The sequence below is a fragment of the Lynx canadensis genome, chromosome E3, assembly GCF_007474595.2.
Source record: "Lynx canadensis isolate LIC74 chromosome E3, mLynCan4.pri.v2, whole genome shotgun sequence".
In the NCBI taxonomy this organism is placed as follows: domain Eukaryota; kingdom Metazoa; phylum Chordata; class Mammalia; order Carnivora; family Felidae; genus Lynx; species Lynx canadensis.
In genome coordinates this window covers 27878796-27891298 of record NC_044318.1, presented here as the reverse complement: position 1 = coordinate 27891298, position 12503 = coordinate 27878796, and the positions used below count along the sequence as shown (strand labels likewise).

Below are 12503 nucleotides of genomic sequence, written 5' to 3'. Positions count from 1 at the left end.
AGCTGCATTCTAGAGACTTCAGAAAATGTGGCAAATTTCAAAGGAAAAAATCAAAGTTGTGTTTGTAACAGAATGGAGTGGTCACCAATCCTATTTTTTGGTGTAAGCGTTCCAATCTTCCTTCTTCCTGTGTCTCACACAAAGTTTCTTCAAGGTTGTTAAATGGTTTTCCAGAGGCTGGTTTTTAAGGACTACACAGTGTCCTGTTATACAGATAATGCCATTAGTGGTCTAACTGTATTTAGGATATTTGGATTTTTTTTCAAACCATCATTGTTACAAATAATGTATCTCAATGATTATTTCTTTGGGATACGTGTATCCTTGGGAAATTATTCGGTGAAAGGAAACGACGCCCTTTTCAGACAAGATCAGGCATGTTCAGGGTGGTATGGCCATAGACATGAAGCCCTTTTCAGAATGTGCTATGGATTATTACATTTCACTTCAGAGTGTCCCAGTCGTGTTGCCACCAGTGATAAATGAAGATGCCCACCGAAAAGTCACACCTCTGTGGTTTCCCTCTTTTGAAAAAGACATTTCACCATGTAAAACTCCTTCCTTATGTATGATTTATAATAATGTAGGTATGAGTTCATAAAAATATTGAATTTGGATTCTCTCCAATTTCCCTTTTAGTAGAAAGGCTCAAGTTCAGTAACAAATTCTACTTGGAATTTCCTTGGGTAAAATGATATACTTTGATTACTTAAATTCATGACAAGTAACACATAGACATTAATTAAAACGCTTGCTAAAACCTTGAATAATACAGGGATTTAGCTTGACAGTGCAGTTTAAAAATCAAATAAGGCAGACCTACACTGGCCTCCTTGGAGATGACCGTCGGTGGGAAACATGGACTTTAAACAACATACATTAAGGGGTGCCTGGGTGGCTCAGTCGGTTAAGCGTCTGACTTCGGCTCAGGTCATGATCTCACAGTTTGTGAGTTCAAGCCCGCATCAGGCTCTGTGCTGACAGCTCAGAGCCTGGAGCCTGCTTCAGATTCTGTGTCTCCCTCTCTTTCTGTCCCTTACCCGCTCATGCTCTGTCTCTCTCAAAAATAAATAAACATTACAAAAAATTAGCATACGTTAACATAGAGTTTTTTTTTAAATATATGAAATTTATTGTCAAATTGGTTTCCATACAACACCCAGTGCTCATCCCAAAAGGTGCCCTCCTCAATACCCATCACCCACCCTTCCCTCCCTCCCACCCCCCATCAACCCTCAGTTTGTTCTCAGTTTTTAAGGGTCTCTTATGCTTTGGCTCTCTCCCACTCTAACCTCTTTTTTTTTTTTTTCCTTCCCCTCCCCCATGGGTTTCTGTTAAGTTTCTCAGGATCCACATAAAAGTGAAAACATATGATATCTGTCTTTCTCTGTATGGCTTATTTCACTTAGCATCGCACTCTCCAGTTCCGTCCACGTTGCTACAAAGGGCCATACTTCATTCTTTCTCATTGCCACGTAGTACTCCATTGTGTATATAAACCACAATTTCTTTATCCATTCATCAGTTGATGGGCATTTAGGCTCTTTCCACAATTTGGCTATTGTTGAGAGTGCTGCTAGAAACATTGGGGTACAAGTGCCCCTATGCATCAGTACTCCTGTATCCCTTGGGTAAATTCCTAGCAGTGCTACTGCTGGGTCATAGGGTAGGTCTATTTTTAATTTTTGAGGAACCTCCACACTGTTTTCCAGAGTGGCTGCACCAGTTTGCATTCCCACCAACAGTGCAAGAGGGTTCCCGTTTCTCCACATCCTTTCCAGCATCTATAGTCTCCTGATTTGTTCATTTTGGCCTTGAGCGAGTTTTTAATTGTCCATCTTTTCAAGCTGCTCTTCAATTCTATGGACATAAAGGCCTTAGAAAATATGTATAAATTGATTGAGTCTAAATTCTCAGATTTTAGGTCATTTCTAATAAAACATTTACATATAAGGTTTAAATCCAGTAAAACAAAAGAGGACTAGCCAAGTAATAAAGAATTTGGGAGAGAGAAGACAATTATACCAGACAACCTAGGACACCCCCCCCCAAAAAAAAAAAACAAATGGGCATAAAACTCAGGCCAAGTTTCCTGCAGCCTGTACAAAAACTGGAAATTAGTCATTTTTTCCCTTTGCAGTTTTTATTTTATTATTTATTGAGATGAACCATCAAAGTTCATCAGAATAGGAAGTGCTTTCCTTGTCACTAAATGTTGAAAAGAAACTATAAATAAGGACTTGAAACAACAGACAGAGGACGGTGTCATGTTCAGAGCTTTGATTAGGGTTTGTACAAGAGAGAGAGAGGGAGGGAGGGAAGGAGGGAGAAATGATTTGTGTTCACCATTTTGTTGAGTATAAACTCAAGGCACAAGATTAAATTGTGGCTCTTTGCTGGCATTTCTGAGAGGAGCTGGGCACCAACTCTTTAAGTCTGTGGAGGTTTGATTGGCTAGGAGACAGAACTTGGAAATATCTGCATGGTCCCGAGACCGGTGGTTCTCCAACTTACCTCCACCAAAACAGCTTTCCTGCTAGCTACACTGAGCCATTTCACTGTCTGTAATCAAATGATGCTCTTTTTTCCACCAAAAAAAAAAAAAAAAAAGAAAAAAGAAAAAGAAATGGGGAATAGAACCAAGAGAGTGAGTAAAATTACCTTAGATATAGGTTTTTCTAGTGCATATATTTGGTGAGCTTTGCCTTATCGTGTGATCAGGTAACAAATATGAATAGACAAACTATTAACCATGGATAAGATTTAGCTCAACACCTCGTTCTGAGGAGGACGCCATCTTTCATTTGTTTTTAAATATGTAACATAGTCATGTATTTTATGAGTCAAATTGTCCTGTTTCACATCACAAAATTAAACATATCAGGATTTAATGGTGTTCCATAACCATTATTAGCCCAGACGAGCTCATGATTTCCAGGTGTTCTGGTACATGAATCAGTTTGAAAACCTTGCTGAGCACCAGTGCTGAGCACCTGAAGTGCAGCTATGCCCATAGGTGATCAGAAAGCTCTCCGGTAGCATCTGACTTTAGGAGCGGGGTTAGGAAACCTGACACTTTGTTATAAAAATGAAAGATCTCAAATAGCATGTTGCCCTCCTAAGGGGCCCGGAACAACCCGTGTGCAAGGCAGTCGTTAAAAATTAACAGCTTCTGTATCTGCCAGAGGCTTCCTTAGGCTCCAGACGTAGCGCTGAGTTTTACATACAGTATCTCTAAACCTCACCACAGCCTTGCAAGGTATCATCCATGTTTCACTGATGGGGAAACTGAGGCACAGAGAAGCTAAGTGACTTGACCAAGATCGCGGAGTTCAGAATGACCCAGCAGAACACCTCTAGATCTCTCTCTCTCTCTCTCTCTCTCTTTTTTAAGGTTTACTTTGATAAAGCCTGTGAAACAGGATTTTTCTTTTAATGCAGGTTTTGAATAGAATACACACATACACACACAAAGTAATTATAAATCACGGACTAAAAACAAACAAAAATAATATGGACCGCTTCACAAATTTGTCATCCTTGAGCAAGGGCCATCCTAATCTCTGTATCGTTCCAGTTTTCCTCTAGATAACTTACCTGCACTCCCTCTACAGGCACTGCCCTGCAGTGATCAAGATTGGGTTCCTCAAAAAACTTAAAAATAGAACTCTCTTACCATCCAACAATTCACTTATGGGCATTTATCAGAAGAAAATAAATACACAAATTCAAAAAGATATATGCACCCCATGTTCCTCATAGCAGTATTTGTAACAGCCAAGATATGGAAGCAGCCCAAGGGTCCATCCACTGATGGATGTGTTAGAAGATGTGGTGTATATATACAATGGAATATCACTCAGCCATCAAAAAGAATGAAATCTTGCCATTTGCAACAACATGGATGGACCTACAGGGAGTAATGCTAAGTGAAATAAGACAGAGAAAGGTATATATGATTTCATTTGTATGTGGAATGTTTAAAAAACAAATATATAAACAAGACAGAAGCTGACTCATAATAAATACAGAGAACAAACTGGGGCTGCTAGAGGGGATGGGCAGAGGATGAGTAAAATAAGTAAAGGGAATTAGGAGGTATAAATTCCAAGTTATAAAATAAATAAGACCTGGGGGTGTAAGGTATGGCATTAGGAATATAGTCCATAATATTGTAATAATTTTGTATGGTGACAGATGGTAACTCTACTTATTACTCTATTATTACGGTGAGCATTTATTTCATAATGCATATAACTGTCAAATGTCTATCTGTATACCTGAGAATAATACAGTATATGTTGACTATACTTCAGTTTTTAAGTTAAAAAAATGGGTTTCTAAAAGCAGTTTTGCATCTGCACAAGTGCTTAAAGAGTAACATGATTGAAGTGCCATAAAATATAGGATATGACCTTTGCCTAGATGTATTTGTAGGGAAGGAGTTTCTTTTAAAAAAAAATATTTACCTTTGAACATAACCTCAAAGAGTCATTGAGTTAATGACAGAAAGTCCCCTGGATAAGTAAGCAAAGTAACCTGTTGAATAAATAGTTTAGTCTTCTCTGTCTGTGTGCTGCTAAAAATAATTCTTTTACTTTGGCATAGAATTTTGGGGAGTTTTAAATGAGGTATTAAATATAAAGTCGCTGCAGGGGTGCCTGGATGGCTCAGTCAGTTAGGCGTCTGACTTCGGCTCAGGTCACGATCTGACAGTTTGTGAGTTCGAGCCCCGCGTCGGGCTCTGTGCTGACAGCTCAGAGCCTGGATCCTGCTTCAGATTCTGTGTCTTCCTCTCTCTCTCTGCCCCTCCCCTGCTCATGCTCTCTCTCTCTCTCTCTCTCTCTCTCTCAAAAATAAACATTAAAAATTTTTTTTTTAATTTTTTTTTCAACGTTTATTTGTTTTTTTTTGAGACAGAGAGAGACAGAGCATGAACGGGGGAGGGGCAGAGAGAGAGGGAGACACAGAATCGGAAACAGGCTCCAGGCTCTGAGCCATCAGCCCAGAGCCCGACGCGGGGCTCGAACTCACGGACCGCGAGATCGTGACCTGGCTGAAGTCGGACGCTTAACCGACTGCGCCACCCAGGCGCCCCTAAAAATTTTTAAAAAATAAATATAAAGCCAGTACTTGAACAGTATAAATACTTTGTGTTTTGTTGCCCATAACCCTCAGGCTGAAAATCATATACCCATCAAGGAGGGAGTCAATAATTGACCCAGTAGGTGAGATGTTTGTATTTTCACAGTGTGCCAGTATGTAGTTTGATCTTTGTTCCTAGTGTATGATTCCTATTTAAAACATTTTATTTGTTTGTTTGTTTATGTATTTATTTATTTATTTATTCACTCATTTACGTATTTATGAGTGAGTAGGCTTCACACCCAATACAGAGCCCGACATGGGGCTTGAACTCCTGACCATGAGATCAAGACCTAAGCTGAAATCAAGAGTCAGATGCGTAACTGACTAACTGGCACCCAGGTGCCCCCCCCAATAATTTCCTTTTAAAAGGGCCTAAACATTTATTTGTATATAGCTCAATAAATATTTATCAACAGTGATTGAAACTTAGCTCAAGTATCTCTCATGATGATCTTGCCAAGCTTTAGTTGACTTAGACTTTGAAGTAAGGCTTGTGCTAGACTAAACTCCTGGTTATCAGATATGGGGCAACAACCAGGCATTCTCCATTCTGAAGGAAGAGTGAAGAGATGAGGGAATTTCACGTGAGCCCCAAGAGGTTTATTATTTTAATGTTCATTTATTTTTGAGAGAGAGAGAAAGAGCGTAAATGGGACAGGGAGAAAGAGACCGAGAGAGAGAGGGAGACACAGAATCCGAAGCAGGCTCCAGGCTCCAAGCTGCATCCTTGAGCCTGACACGGGGCTCAAACCCAAGAACCGTGAGATCCTGACGAGCTTAACCGACTGAGCCACCCAGGCGCCCTGAGCCCCAAGAGTTTTAAAAAGTGTTCCCCAGGACATACTCCCATTTTGTTCATATTAATTCTCTGCCCTCGGCATTTCTGGGGATGTACTAGGAATCTAGAAAGGAAATACCCAGCCTCAAGGACACCAGTGATAGAGTTTAGAGTATTTTTTTTTTAATTTTTTTTTTCAACGTTTATTTATTTTTTTGGGACAGAGAGAGACAGAGCATGAATGGGGGAGGGGCAGAGAGAGAGGGAGACACAGAATCTGAAACAGGCTCCAGGCTCTGAGCCATCAGCCCAGAGCCCGACGTGGGGCTCGAACTCCCGGACCGCGAGATCGTGACCTGGCTGAAGTCGGACGCTTAACCGACTGCGCCACCCAGGCGCCCCGAGTTTAGAGTATTTTAAGAGCCAAATGATCACTGTTACTCCTGTCTTGTCCATTTCTCAGATGGAGATTGGGTGGCAAAGGCTTATTTTTAGATAATAAAGCAGTTATTTAAAAACATGACTAAAGTTCTCCTTAGAACTAGCCCATGGGTTGCTTTTAAGTATTGAGCTGTGATTTTAAATATTGTCACTACTGCAGCCTTAAATTAGTCAAAACATGCAAACTGTTTAGCATACTGCCTAACACATATTAATTGCTCCATAAATATTACCTGTTCTTTACAGTAGTGGTTCTCAACTGGTTTGCAGAGGCACCAGTGTATCTTTCTCCCTTCTCAGGCCCTGACGTATCTGTCTATATGTTTACAACAATGATCTCAGTAGATGGCGCACACAGTGATCTCTCAGTTGGCTGACATCAGACGTGAGAGACACAGCGTAATGCCAAGTCTTTGTTTACTGGTTAGGGACAGTGCCTCTTGGGTCTGGAGAAGGAGCGCACTGAGCGACTCCCGTTCACAAAGGCTTATGTTTAGAAAGACACACCTGGTGAGCCGTGAGTTAATTACCACTGCTTTTTATAGGCCCCGTGAAGACGCGTGGCTGTTCCGCAGTAGTAATTACATCGTAAGTATTGGGCCTTCTTTAGAACGTCTGGAGGCCTGCGAGTACAAAGTGGTTGAGAACCCTCAGTTTAGAAGTAGGGGGGTAGGTTCTTGTCTGTAGGAGTAAAAGGAATTTATTTCTTGTCTTACAGTTTTATACTGCTTTCATCTACCTCTAGCCTCAGAAAAGCCCTTTCTCAGAAAAAGTGACTCAAATAGAAACCTGCCTTTTTCGTAAAAAAAAAAAAAAAAAAAAAAAAAAAAAAAAAAGTCTATTTTATTTTGAGAGAGCATGCGAGCGAGCAGAAGTGGGGGAGGGGCACAGAGAGAGGGAAAGAGAGAGAATCCCAAGCAGGCGCCACGCAATTGGCACCGAGCTCGATACCAGGCTCAGTCTGACAAACCCTGGGATGATGACCGGAGTCAGACACTTAACTGACTGAACCACCCAGCTGCCCCCAAATCTGCCTTATTTGCCTGTGCTGTACCTTGTGTCTCTAATATCATTCTCTTTGCACCAGATGTCTGATTATTGTTCAAATACTCAATGTACTGCTGAAGGCTCAGATCATTTAGAGGAGCTGCAGGTGCTGTAAAGAACACAGGAGGAAGTCTTTATTCTGTCGCACAGTAGCTGGTTGGAACCCATGTTTTACGTCTAAAATGTTGCTACCGTTTTTACATCGTCCTTAAAGGAGGAGAGTGTGAAGGGTTATAATTACAGTACAACTTATTAAAGCAGGTGCATCAACAGGAAAAGAAACCATTGTCCTTTCAACTCAGTCCCATTTCATAAATGGCATATCAGTTCCTTAGTGATTCAGAAACTTGGCTCCTCTTTGCAGCCTGTTGCCTCTCTCTACTCTTTGCCCACAGACCTGAGAGGGGAGAGGTTAAGTGACAGAGGAATTAAAGCTCTAAGGCAAATGAAGTTCATATATTTTTACTTAAGGATCCAGACACTCCAAGATGGGATCAAAATTGTCACTTAAATCTTGACCAGAATAGTAGCTCTCTTTCTGTTGCAGTGAGTGGAAGGAAACGTTATCTGCCTATGGTGCTTTACTAACTGGTTAAATAGCCTATTGAAATGTGGGAAAAGGAGATGAAAACAAACTGCATCTTTATTTATAGGGCAAGATCTTTGCATGTGGATGCTGTAAAGCCTTTGCTCCTGGGCAGAGAGACGAAGCGTAACAGGGATGGGAAGCTTACTTCAAGTGTGGGGCAAAAGGCAGGGGGAGTATGAAAGGAGAAGGGGGACCGAAGGAATGGATTCTACACCCCTCAGTAAGTAGGCCTAGCCCAGGCAGGAGACTGCAGAGAGGTCCGAGTGGACCACAAGACCTCTACTCCCCTCTGAGTTCTCCCCTGGTCCTCAGCCTGTTCAGAAGACCAGTTTCAGGAACATCAGAGGGAAATTAAACACCAAACACAGCTTTCTTTGGCTGTATTGGCTCCTGATACAACCTACAGAAGATAATTTTGTTTTTCCTTTAGAATTCTTGTCATGCCAAGGTGCTTTTTATTGCAATAAAAGTTTCAAACCGTTAACACAAATAAGATAAAGCACCTTTTAAAATAAGATGACAGGCTCTTCCTACTTCGGCTCTCTTGATTTTTGTTGAAAACTGAAGTTCACTGAGTCTTACCAGTTAAGAATATGTAAATTCAAAAAGCTGTTCCCACAGTTCTCCCTCTCCAAAGGCCTGTTGTGAGCTGTGTGTGCTGTTTCTAGATGTTGTGCTTCAGTCCAGCAGCTTTTCTAAACTTTAGGTTGTGGTTTAGTGGCTGAGGATGGGACACAAAGCCTGTTGGTCCTCTTGTCCTTATCTGTACCACGGGGACAGCCAAGATCACCTGAGTCGCAGGCATGAGGATGTACTGAGGTAATGCGGGGAAGACCTACGACCACCGTCTGGGTCACGGTCAGTGCTCAGGTATTGGTTGTCACTGTTTGACACGGCTTCCTCATCATTCACTTTATTCTCAATCCCATGTCTCCGTTCTCTGTTCTTGTTTCCCAGGGATCTCCTACTCCTTATTGCCAGAGAACATTTGTTTACGTTTCACTTAACTTTTAAAATTTTAATTCCAGTACAGCTACCATAGGGTGTTACATTAGTTTCAGGTGTACAATACGGTGATTCAACAACCAGAGAACATTTTTAATGCTTCCCCCTTTTTTGGTGCTGCTGTGGCTGACCCCGGTGTGATACAAATGCTTTGAAAATGGACCCTGAATGTGTTCTAGGGCTTATCAGGAATCTTAGAAAAAAGAGAATCAGAGTAAGCAAGCCCGTATATTTCATCAAATCTTACTTTCTGTCTGTGACTTATGGTAACTTTACTTTGGAGATACCTGACTACTTTGGAAGTATGCACGACAGCTTACCTGAATTCGGAGGATTGGGTGTCGTTAAAGGAAGGTGTGGCTGCATGGGAGGGTGGGACATAAACAAACTGTTGAAAGTGAAATTGATGTTTCAGTGCTGATGGGTAAGCAGTGCAGGGGGTCGGAGGGCCCTGAGCGGGGGGCTGGAGACCAGATTCTAGGCCAACATGGCTGACATCTTCTGAGCCTCTCTTCACCTATCAAATGGGGCGTTTGGATTAGATTGTCTCAACGGTCCCTTTGTGCCTTAGTATTTTCTAATTTTGGCAACTATGTCATCAGTACTGGTGTCCACGTTTTCAAGTTGTATAAGTGTAAAAAGTAACTGGGTAAAATGCTGAAGCAAAGCCTAGTCAGGGTCAGTGGGAGAGTGTTGAAGAGTCTCCCAGTCCCAGTAATGAGGGTTGTTTCTCCTTCCTTCCCCGTACCCAGGCTCCCCAGAAGGTAAAAGTAAAGAAATGAAGTCCATCTTCTGTGTATTTTCAAAATAAAAGAACTATTACTTCCATTTTAATAATAGAGTTTTTGTGTATTTAATATAGGCAGTGATTTGGCCTCCAGCTGAGTTTAGATTTGAAGAGAGGAGAATATTAAACCCTATCAGCCAACCCATAAGCCAATTAAGTATTTCTAAGCTGGCAGAATGTGGGGAGGAATCTTTTTTTTTTTTTTTTTCCTCCACCAGTACTCACAATTTTTTGTTTTAATGAGATAAAATAGTGTCTTTGGAAAGGCGGTACCGAAAGTAGGTGACAGCAAAGGATGGCCCTACGGTGAGACCAGTGTGTAGGTCAGAGTTCAGACAAAGGCAGTTTGAGGGCCTGGAACAGTGCTGTCCAACAGAACCTTCTGTAATGATGAAAATGCTCCACACTAACAGGGTAGCCACAAGTAACATGTGGCTGGCTGAATGTGGCTAGTGTGACCAGTTCCTGAATTTTTAAATCTTTTGATGGATTTGGGTTCCAGTAGCCACATGTGGCTAACAGCATGGGCAGTACAGGACTAGAATGAAATGGATTTTGACATACACTCTCATGTATCAGAAAATTCCCAAAGAGCATCAGATTGCTGCCGTTGTGTGTATGATTGATTTGGAGCTAAAAGAACGTCTAAAGAGCTCTCCTGTGTAAGAGAATTACATTTCTACTTTGTCGTTTCAGAGGGGAAAAAAAAAAAGAAACAAGACCGCTTGAGAGTGATTGCAGGGCAACATATTCAGGCGTAATATAAGAAGTTTCCTTACAGACACTCACATGAAATTATAGTCAGGTGTTTTAAAATGTAAGGATACCGCTCCCACTTCTAGCTGCCACCGGTTCTAAGAGTAGTCAAGGCTAGCTTGGCGACAGTAAGCAGGGATAGACTGTTTCCTCATCAATAAAATGAAGAGTCTAGGGCTTGTCCTACCCTCCCCACACATGTCACCAGTTGCTAAGGATGAGAAGAAATCGTGTTTTCACAAGTGCTCTGAAACCACCAAAGATGGGTTATTAAGCTTTACTATTATTAGGTTAAAGACATTGATTAATGGACTTTATGTACTTGGAGTCACCTTCAGGCTGCTTCTAAGAAAAGCAGAAATGTTCTTTAGGATCCTGAACCCAAGCCCCCTAGTTTCAGTAAACATGCCTCCCACCACCCCATGAATATAGCAAGTGGCACTGGCCATTCAGTCATTGATCTTAATTTTTTCAGTGATTATTTCACCTGGAGAAAGTGGCACTCGTGACTTTCCAAATACCTAGAAGATTCCTGATGGTAAGCAAATGGATGAACTCACAGTAGTTAGGCTGTGGTCGATGCTCTCACTGCTGAGACAGCCGGTTAGTACTTAGAGCATCAATCCGCCGCGGGGCCTGCTAGTTCCTCCTGTTGGATGTAACATTCATGGAAAAGGAGCCTTATAGGTAATGTCACAGCAGAGGCCTTAAATTGCAGAGAATTTCTACCAGCCTCGTGAGCCAGGGCATGGCACGGGATCCATCGGCCCTGCCCGTCCTCCCGTGGAGACGTGAGGAGGGCAGGACTGTGAGCCTGGAGCACAGCCACCCAGCGGCGGGCTGAGGCCCTTTGCAGAGCTTCCACGGGATTCATCAGCCGTGTGTGAACACTTGGACGCTGCACCTCTTCCTTTGTGGGGGCGTCCATTATCTGGTTCAGAAAGATGATGGCAGGCCTCAGGCTCATGTTGGTAGACCCTGTTTTCTGTTTAAGCAGGACATTTCCTTGTCCTTCCTCTTGTTAAAATGGTAAACGCACAGTGCTGTCATTAGGGTGGAGCCCCTCAGCTCCTAAGGACAGGAGGGAACCCAACTTTTCCCCTTTCCTGCCGGCTTCCTCCCTTTCCATGTTTTCTCATGCCTGCGCTCGGAGCAGATGTGTCTTTATTGACGTGTTGATAGACTGTTGCATGCTCATAAAAGCTCCAAATAACACTAGACAACTCCCATTTTGCACACTGGCATTTGATCCCTGTCCTACATACCCTTCTCTGGAGAGTGACAGTATCCACCTGGACACAAGGCTGGTGGAAAGAAAACTCAGCCTCGTTTCACAGATGGCTCGTTTCATCCATGGCATGTGTGTGCATGTGGATGCTCTTGCCCGTACTTTCTTCTCAGCCCAGACTGACGCGGGCATAGGTTACGTTGCTGGAGAAAATCAGCTTTCTACACCAGTTGTATTGGATGCAAATGTCCAACTCTGGCTGGACTCCGGGGCCAAGTAGTCACTCCTTCTCAGTGTCTGGAGTGGTTGCTCCAGACTTTTCCCTCTCATCTGAAACCCTCTAGTCCAGACTCTCTCTGCACCTCATTATCCATGGGTAGCCCTACCAAGAACACCAAGGCTGCCCAGTAAGATCATCCTTGACTTCTGTCTTCTGCATTTAACAGTTTTTGTCAGAATCATTATTCATGTTCGCATCGTTCCCTCTGCTGTCAGAGCAGAATGCATTTTTTTTTCATTCCCAAGGTCAAAACCATGTTCTTCAGCCAACCCCACTGACTCCTCCAAGGCCTTGTCACATCCATCGTTTCTTTCCCTTTGTCTTATCCCTCCTCTCTCCTTCACCACTTCCTTCCCTCTCAGCTAATGAACTTGAGCAAGTTTTCTCCAGTCCTTAAAAAAACTAAAACGCTTGGGTCTCTTGGGTCTCTTCTCTCTTTCAAAG

At 42.4% G+C, this 12503-nt stretch overlaps 1 protein-coding gene and 1 pseudogene across 3 annotated transcripts in view; one reads left to right on the top strand and one right to left on the bottom strand.

The window, feature by feature from the left end:
• AUTS2 (activator of transcription and developmental regulator AUTS2) overlaps positions 1 to 12503 on the top strand; it is a 1119238-nt gene that overhangs the window by 675069 nt on the left and 431666 nt on the right. The gene's annotated exons all lie outside the window — the stretch shown is intronic.
• On the bottom strand, positions 3508 to 3597 carry LOC115504631 (annotated as a pseudogene).